We start from the raw sequence: 10000 nt of genomic DNA on the forward strand, positions 1-10000 counted from the left end.
AAAAGTAAACTGAAAACCACAGATCTGACCTGTAACTTGGATTTATGGCTTTATGGCTGATTGTCTCATTGAAGAGAGATAAAGACATACTGTGCCAGGACTGAACCAGGACTGAACCAGGACTGAACCAGGACTAAACCAGGACTGAACCAGGACTGAACCAGGACTGAACCAGGACTAAACCAGGACTGAACCAGGACTGAACCAGGACTAAACCAGGACTGAACCAGAACTAATCTTGGACTTGAGAAGGAGAGAGAACCCCGAGCTCGTAGAGCAGGGTGGTCGCAAAGCGCGACTGGGTGACAGCTGCTTTAGCCCCGTGGGGCGTGGTGCTCTGTACTGGTCCCTTCTCCTGTGGTCACTTGATGGTCGACACAGACGCACCTCCAGACCTGTCCTGACACTCAGTTCTGGTTTAGTCCTGGTTTAGTCTTGTTTAAGTCCTGGTTCAGTCCTGGTTCAGGTCTCTACATGACAGTAGGGCAGATATCATAAGTATATACAGGTTTTTTCATTACTGTCAGTAGCATCCACCACATCTACCAATGGACACTTCATCCACTGATGATTGATGGACTGTATTACAGAAACGAGCTTTGCAAATCATCCATAAAGTTGGATTTTTGAACACACCCATGATCTTTTTATTCAGTCCAAGCTCCTAAAGACTCCTGATGTTCAAATATTATACACTGATCATTTTATTTAGAGCAGTCAACAATTTACGACCAAAACTTGTTCAAAATGAGAGAGAGAACTTATAATTTAAGAGGATATGGAAATCTCAAACTGCCCAATGTCTGAACTACCCGTAAAAGTTTCTGTGTGTTTATATTCTCCAGAATTACAAAAAACACATGATACAAACCTGCACACAACAACTCGACAAACCTGATGCAACGTGCAGTACTTTCATTATCAGGACGCACACTGATTGGGTTGCGATAACGTTCTGAAGGGGGGGTGACTTAAAGGAAGGAGCGGGGAAGAGGAAAACATGTAAATCCAGCATTTCTAAAACGTGCTGATCTACCGTAAACATGTGTTACAGTGAAATTCCCTCTGTGCGCGTGACATTTTCATCTTTTTTTTTTTTTCAGATTCTATTAATTAAAAAGTCGTTCTGCACACTTCACCTCGCTCAGTTCCTAATCGAACATTTGAATAAGAAAGGGATTGTCTAAAAGAGGAAGCGCGTTCACAAAGTCCCCTAAAACGCTTTCAGAATCGTACTCTGAAGTACACTCTGTAGACGACTCTGGATATGTGTCAGATGCCCTCCCCGCCTCCTGTGCCCCCGTTTATCAGATGCCCTTTGAAATCTTTATGTTAATGCTTCTTCTTGAGTTTTCACTCTTATCTTTGTGCCAGATGCCCTCCTGTCCCCCTACATCTCTGTGTCAGATGCCCTCCCGTACTCATATACCGCTATATCTTTGTATTTATATATTTATTTATATATTTTTGCCCTCCCATCCTCCCATGTCCTTGTGTCAGATGCTCTTCCAAAATTTGCGTTGACAGTTAATAGTTCTTCTTGCAATCCCACATGCTTATCATTGTGTCAGATGCCCTCCCATCCACTTATATTCCTACAAGACAAAATGTACCTTAATCCACCTCAACGTTACCAAACTTGGAGCTCAGATGATCATATCAAAGCTTATACAAACTTGGTGCAATTCAAAAAACAATATAAAAATCAAATCTTACAGAAATACCTAGAAGACTAAGGCTACGTTTACACATACACTGTAACAAATCACCTGTAAATTTGACAGTAAACACCTGGCAGTTTTGTTACCAGGTGTTTATTGTTTTATTTCAGTAAATTACTGTAAATCATATTTACAGGTAAGAGCTGGGAACACTTTATGTTTTTTTTTTAGTTTTTTTTTTACAGTTATTCATTGGTTTGAAGTTTACAGTAAATAATTGTTCTGCAGCTTACAGCAAAACCTTGTATAGCACATTTACATTGATTACCTGGTGATTCTGCTGCCAGTAATTCCCTGTAATTTAAAAATGCAGCTAATCCTTGTATAGTCATAAAAACAGACAGACTCAGAGCTAAAATGCATTCAAACATTTATTTAAAAATCAGTGAACACAAATATATATTAAAATATGTAAACAAATGATGTAACAAACTATTTAAGAAAGTTAAAGACACATGTAACTGACAGATGGACATGAGCTGATTATATGTATAAAGTTCATAAACACTCTGAAGAGAAGAGACGTGAGGATCCTTCAGCTCTGTGTGAGCTGCACTCAAGTCCTTCAGGCTCCTTCTAGATCTGTAGACCTGTCTGTGTTCACCTCATGAAACATCTGCAATCACAAACACACAGCACAATCAAACACAGACACAGAGCTGGAATGTGACCTGACCTTTACTGATCAGTGCTCAGTATAAACCAGGAGACCAAAACACAAACCATCACAGTTTATTATTAGAATACACCTTTAATATTTACACTGAGAGGAGTGACAGAAAACAATAGTTCTTAATGTTATTAGAATGAGCTCAACATCCACCACTAAGTGTGTACGTGAATGACATGTTCACCAGTCCAGTGTGCAGGAGACTTCAAGTGAAGAAAGCAGACAGATACAGAGGTGTGTACTTCTGTCTTCAGTATCAGAGTAAACTACAACTTCACCTGAACAAACAGATTGACATTGTATTATTATCCGTGTTGAGAGGTGACTTAAAATGTATTCCCCTACAGATTACAGATTACATACCCCAAAATGTAGTTTGTAATGTAATCCATTAAATTACTTAAAGTGAGTAACATAATCTGAATACTATGGATTACTTGATATTGTCATACTTTTTAAAACAACATGAATGTAACAACCACATCCTGAAAATTCTTGTTTGTTCTCTTCAAATTGTCTGTTGAGCCCAAGTCTCCATGAACAGACAAATGTTTACTGCAGAGAAGCAAAGACTAGGAAATCAGAAAGTTTTGTCTGCTAAAAGAAAATAAAAAGACCAGACTTTGCTTAAGCATATAAAAAATATTATTGATAGAGAAATGATTTCTGTATGAAATCACTGCTGCCTTAAATGATGTCCACCTACTGTTAGTGTCATATTGTTTAGATCCGGTTCAGTCCTGGTTTAGTCCTTGTTTAGTCCTTGTTTAGTCCTGGTTTAGTCCTGGTTCTGTCCTGGTTTAGTCCTTGTTTAGTCCTGGTTTAGTCCTGGTTTAGTCCTGGTTTAGTCCTGGTTTAGTCCTTGTTTAGTCCTGGTTTAGCCCAAAATGTGTAAACAGGAAAATACCGCCCTGTAATCCATTTATTTCAACAAAGTAACAGTAATCCAATTACCACTCATTGAAACAGTAACTGTAACCGAATACAGTTACTCATAAATTGTACTCTGATTATGTAATCCCGGTACATGTAATCTGTTACTCCCCAACACTGATTATTATTACAGATGAATGTGATATTTATGCCTTTAATGCAGATATCACAGAAAACAATAGTGTTCCATGTTATAATGACAGAAAGTTTACATCACTAAACCTCCACATTAATGACAGACTCACCCACTGAAACCCAGTGTGCAGGAGACGTCTAGTGAAGAAAGCAGCTACAGATACAGACGTGATGTTCAGTCTCCAGTGTCCACCTGGTCTGGTGACATCTAAACAAATACATATTTATATTAAACATGGTGTTCATTATTACTCCTGCAATCACAGAACATCATGTTCCATGTTCTTTGACATGTTTGGCCAATTCTTTCATTTAATCACAAGTTTACCTTTAATCCAGTGCACAGTGGACTTTTATATCAGATGCCCTCCCCGTGTGTGTGTGTGTGTCAGATGCCCTCCCCGTGTGTGTGTGTGTGTCAGATGCCCTCCCCGTGTGTGTGTGTGTGTGTCAGATGCCCTCCCCGTTTGTGTGTGTCAGATACCCTCCCGTGTGTGTGTGTGTGTGTGTGTGTGTGTCAGGTGCTCTCCCGTGTGTGTCGGGGTGCGGGTGCTTGTGGTTGATGGTGCAGACCTGTGTCATCTTCTCACTGGTCCATATTTAGAGCAGCAGACCTCAGAATGTAAACGCAGCAGCAGCACACGACGACGAGGAGGAGAGGGGTTTGACACTCCACCACACTGACCACGAGAAACAGAGAGAGACAGAGACAGAGAGAGAGAGAGAGAGAGAGAGAGAAGAGGAGGGGAGGAGACAGGAGAGAGGAGAGGAGGAGGGAAAGGGGAGATTAGAGAAGAGGAGAGATAGGAGGAAAGGAGAGAGGAGCGAACCGGGAATGAGGAGAGGAGAGGGAGAAAGAGAAGTGAAGAGAAGAGAGGAGGGGAGAGAAGAGGAGAGGAGAGAAGGGGGTAGAAGAGAAGAGAAGGGGGGAGGAGAAGAGAGGACAGTGGAGCAGAGGCGAAGAGAAGGGAAAAGAGGAGAGAGGAGAATAGAGGGAAGAAGAGGACAGGAGAGAGGAGAGAAGGGGAAGAAGAGCAGAGGAGGGGAAGAAGAGGAGAGGAGGGGGGAGAGGAAAGGAAGAAGAAGAGAGGAGAGGAAGGGGAAGAAGAGGAGAGGAGAGAGCAGAAAAGGGGGAGAAGAGCAGAGGAGGGGAAGAAGAGGAAAAAGGAGAGGAGAGGGGAAGAGAAGAGAAGAGAAGAGAGGAGAGGAGGGGAGAGGAGAAGAGGAGAGAAGGGGGAGGAGAAGACAGGATGGTGGAGCAGAGGAGAGGAGAAGGGAAAAGAGGAAAGGAGAGGGAAGAAGAAGACAGGAGAGAAGGGGGAGAAGAGAAGAGGAGGGGGAGAAGAGGAGAGGAAGAAGAGGAAAGGAGGGAGGAGAAGAGGAGAGAGGGGGAGAGGAAGTGGGGAGAGAGGAGAGGAAGAGGAAGAAGAGGAGAGGACAGAGCAGAGAAGGGGGAGAAGAGGAGAAAAGAGGGGAGAGGAGAGGAAGAAGAAGAGAGGAGAGGGAGGGGGAGAAGAGGAGAGGAAGAAGAGGAGAAGAGGGTGGGGCTCTTGCTTTGCTCTGCGGTTTGGGGAGAAATGTGCAACAACTCCACAATGTTTGACTCAATCAGCAACTCTCAAAGGCGGCCATTTTTGTAGTCCTGTAATTTAACAATCATCACAAACAGACCTAGAGCTGCGTCTTGTTTCATTCACACATGTTTAACTCACAAAGCCTGCACATTTAAGACGAGTTTTTCTCTCAAACACACTGCCCCACCTTGTGATGTCATGTGGTAATACAGGAAGAGCTCCATTGTGTTTTTAAACTCCATACACCTTCACTAAAATGCATTCATTTCAGCCCTGGGGTTGCCAATCTCTACTGAACTAAAGGTAAAAGGAGCTGTTCACTACCACTTTATGACATCACAAGGTGGAAAAGAGCATGTTGAGTTTTGGATGTAGACAGACTAATAATCAGTGTTGGGAAGATTACTTTTAAAATGTATTCCCCTACAGATTACAGATTACATACCCCAAAATGTAGTTTGTAACGTAATCCATTAAATTACTTCAAATGAGTAATGTAATCTGAATACTTTGGATTACTTGATATTGTCTTGCTTTTTAAAACTACATGAATGTAGCAACACATCCTGAAAATTCTTGTTTGTTCTCTTCAAATTGTCTGTTGAGCCCAAGTCTCCATGAATAAGCAAATGTTTGTTGTAGAGAAGCAAAGACCAGGAAATCTTAACCTGAGAAAAAGCCCAGTCTTTACTTAAGCAGATCAAAAATATTATTGATAGAGAAATGATTTCTATATGAGATCACTGCTGCCTTCAATTATGTTCACCTACTGTTAGTGTCATATTGTTTAGTCCTGGTTTAGTCCTGGTTTTAGACCTGGTTTAGTCCTGGTTTAGTCCTGGTTTAGTCCTGGTTTAGCCCAAAATGTGAAAACAGGAAAATACTGCCCTGTAATCCATTTATTTCAACAAAGTAACTGTAATCCAATTACCGCTCACTGAAACAGTAACTGTAACCGAATACAGTTACTCATAATTTGTACTCTGATTACGTAATCCCAGTACATGTAATCTGTTACTCCCCAACACTGCTAATAATAAAAAGTTGAACAAACATGTGAATGAAACAAAATACAACTCCAGGTCTGTTTGAGGAGGAAACAAGAGTCAGGTTTGTGTAATATAGGATCTTTGATATTCATTTTGTTTTATTAAGTGTTGTATATTTCAATATTTTTACACAGCACATGTAGCAGTTCAGAGAGTTTAATAGACAGTAATCCTCACACAACATGACCTCAGTAAATATCAGCACAGTGACATAATGTCCTCACACATGTGGGCGTGTCCAGAGGAGACCTGCAGCGTGTTTGGGGATTTCTGAGATCAAGTTGTGGCTTTTCTCTCTTGCACTGATTTGGCAGCTCACAGTTTTATATCAGATGCCCTTCTGATCACAACTACAGACAAAGACTACAAATACTACATCTACTGGGACAATACAATGTCTCCAGTGTTGCTTAATGTCAGAAGTGTCCAGACATTTTCAGAGACAAAGACCACGTGAGGGACAAAGACCTGGGGTCTGAAGCTCTGAGCTGAGGTTTTAAAATGCTTCCACCGTTTATTTCAGACTCAGAGCTTTAATATGAGGCCTGCCTCACATCACCATGGTTACACATTTAAAGTACAATGGTGGACTATTTTAAACTAGCAGTGAAAGTACTCCCCTGATAACAGGGCTGATTCAGCAGAAAGCCTGAGGGCCAAGTTTGGATACAGATGTTTTATATATTCTCTGTTGTAATGATAATCGTTTCTTACGAATAATCCTTTGTAAAAACCTGAAAGCTGAGAGCTGAGTCTTTAAACCCTGACTCACACTTTTGTGTTTCTCCACGCTGATGTAACTGTGTCACTGAACCAGACGAACCGCTCTGAGCTCACTTTACACCCACTTTAACACAACAAAAGATCATCACACACTTTTAATGCTTCTGTCCTTTTCAAAGCCTTTCATTAAGATTCTATTGTAGCCACAGCCGCCCTGGGGCAGACTGACAGAAGCAAGGCTGCCAATCTGCATCACTTTCATAGCTGGCAAGTGTCCTGCCTAAGGACACAACAACAGAACTTGGTCCAAGTGGGAATCAATCCTCTAACTTCGGGGTGGACTAGCACTGTCTCCATCTGAGTGACAGCCACACACACCTCAGTCTGCCCCGCGGCCACTGCGGCACACCCTGACCTCCACACAGACACGTCAAAGTGAAAGCTGTGGGTTTGACCACAAATATTAACAATAATTTATCTGATTCCACCAGTGAAAACACAAACACACACAACGTGTGACAAGTGCACATGTGTGTGACAAGAGCACATGTGTGACAAGAGCACATGTGTGACAAGAGCACATGTGTGTGACAAGAGCACATGTGTGACAAGTGCACAAGTGTGTGACAAGAGCACATGTGTGTGACAAGAGCACATGTGTGACAAGAGCACATGTGTGACAAGAGCACATGTGTGACAAGTGCACATGTGTGTGACAAGAGCACATGTGTGACAAGAGCACATGTGTGACAAGAGCACATGTGTGACAAGAGCACATGTGTGACATGTGCACATGTGTGACAAGAGCACATGTGTGACATGTGCACATGTGTGACAAGTGCACATGTGTGTGACAAGAGCACATGTGTGACAAGTGCACATGTGTGTGACAAGTGCACATGTGTGACAAGAGCACATGTGTGACAAGTGCACATGTGTGTGACAAGAGCACATGTGTGACAAGTGCACATGTGTGACAAGAGCACATGTGTGACAAGAGCACATGTGTGTGACAAGAGCACATGTGTGTGACAAGAGCACATGTGTGTGACAAGAGCACATGTGTGACAAGTGCACATGTGTGTGACAAGAGCACATGTCTGCCAAGAGCACATGTGTGACAAGAGCACGTGTGACAAGAGCACATGTCTGCCAAGAGCACATGTGTGACAAGAGCACGTGTGACAAGAGCACATGTGTGACAAGAGCACGTGTGACAAGTGCACATGTGTGACAAGAGCACGTGTGACAAGAGCACATGTGTGACAAGAGCACGTGTGACAAGTGCACATGCGTGACAAGAGCACATGTGTGACAAGAGCACGTGTGACAAGTGCACATGTGTGACAAGAGCACATGTGTGTGACAAGTGCACATGTGTGACAAGAGCACATGTGTGACATGTGCACATGTGTGTGACAAGAGCACCTGTGTGACAAGAGCACCTGTGTGACAAGAGCACATGTGTGACAAGAGCACATGTGTGTGACAAGAGCACATGTGTGACAAGTGCACATGTGTGTGACAAGAGCACCTGTGTGACAAGAGCACCTGTGTGACAAGAGCACATGTGTGTGACAAGAGCACATGTGTGACAAGAGCACATGTGTGTGACAAGAGCACATGTGTGACAAGTGCACATGTGTGTGACAAGTGCACATGTGTGACAAGAGCACATGTGTGACAAGAGCACATGTGTGACAAGAGCACGTGTGACAAGAGCACATGTGTGACAAGAGCACATGTCTGCCAAGAGCACATGTGTGACAAGAGCACGTGTGACAAGTGCACATGTGTGACAAGAGCACATGTGTGTGACAAGTGCACATGTGTGACAAGAGCACATGTGTGACATGTGCACATGTGTGACAAGTGCACATGTGTGACAAGAGCACCTGTGTGACAAGAGCACATGTGTGACAAGAGCACATGTGTGACAAGAGCACATGTGTGACAAGAGCACATGTGTGTGACAAGAGCACATGTGTGACAAGTGCACATGTGTGTGACAAGAGCACATGTGTGTGACAAGAGCACATGTGTGTGACATGTGCACATGTGTGTGACATGTGCACATGTGTTTTATATCAGTCTGTGGGATTGTGGACAACAGGATCCTCAGATCCTCAGTCAGCTTCATCTCAGGTCAACTCAGCTGTTTGGATTTGGGCCTCGTTTAGTCCTAGTTTAGTCCAGGTTTAATCCAGGTTTAGTCCAGGTTTAGTCCAGGTTTCGTCCAGGTTTAGTAATGGTTTAGTCCAGGTTTAGTCCAGGTTTAGTCCAGGTTTATTCCAGGTTTAGTCCAGGTTTAGTCCAGGTCTAGTCCAGGGTTAGACCAGGTTAAGACCAGGTTTAGTTCAGGATGTGTGTTTGGGCTTGTGTCCTGACCGCAGGGCCTCACTTCTCCTCGATTACACCTCCTCCTCTCCTCCTCTGTGTCACTTTCACTCCTCTTTTTCATTTTTAGTCACTTCTGCTGTTATTATAAATCCTAAAAGACCAAGTCTCCAGAACTCGTCTTCCTCCGTCCTGACATGACATGTTCACATCGGCCTGTAGGCTCCTAAACACACTTCTGGACTCCTCTGAGAACCATGACGCTCCTCAGACCCTCAGAGTGCTTCCTCTCAGGTCTTGTGTCTGCTTTAGATTTGGTCTAGTCTGGGTTTAGACCATGTTTGAGCAGGATGTGAGGTCTCTGCTGGGTTTCTGCTCGTGACCCCGTGGGGCCTCTTCTCTTCCTCAACACCTACTCCTCTCCTCCTCTGCACCACTTTCGCTCCTCTTTTTCACTCTTAGTCACTTCCGCTGTTTTGACTTCTACAGTCTTCAGTGGTGTTGCTGAAGCCTCTCCACGCTGCAGGGTTTTTTCTCGAGCTCTGTGTGTGGTTTAATGTTCAGAGTCAGAGGAACACAAGGACTTGAGATCTTTAAAAGTCAGTGGGCCACAAAAGTTCACCTCATCATTTCACAAGTTTCACTACACGATGAAATCAAGATGACAGTGTGATAAAAAATTATGTGAAAAAAACACAAAAGTTCTAGTATGTGTTCTATAAAACTCCTTCAGGCAAAAAGAACATGATTTAGTAAATTTAGTTTTTCACACTTTTCAGTCCAAACTCGTGGACGCTGGTTTGTTGGACTTTCATGATTAAATACACACCTCAGAAATACACAGGTGAATCATTCATG

This window comes from Boleophthalmus pectinirostris, unplaced genomic scaffold (assembly GCF_026225935.1).
Source record: "Boleophthalmus pectinirostris isolate CB_2022bp ecotype Guang Dong unplaced genomic scaffold, ASM2622593v1 HiC_scaffold_6, whole genome shotgun sequence".
NCBI lineage: Eukaryota > Metazoa > Chordata > Actinopteri > Gobiiformes > Gobiidae > Boleophthalmus > Boleophthalmus pectinirostris.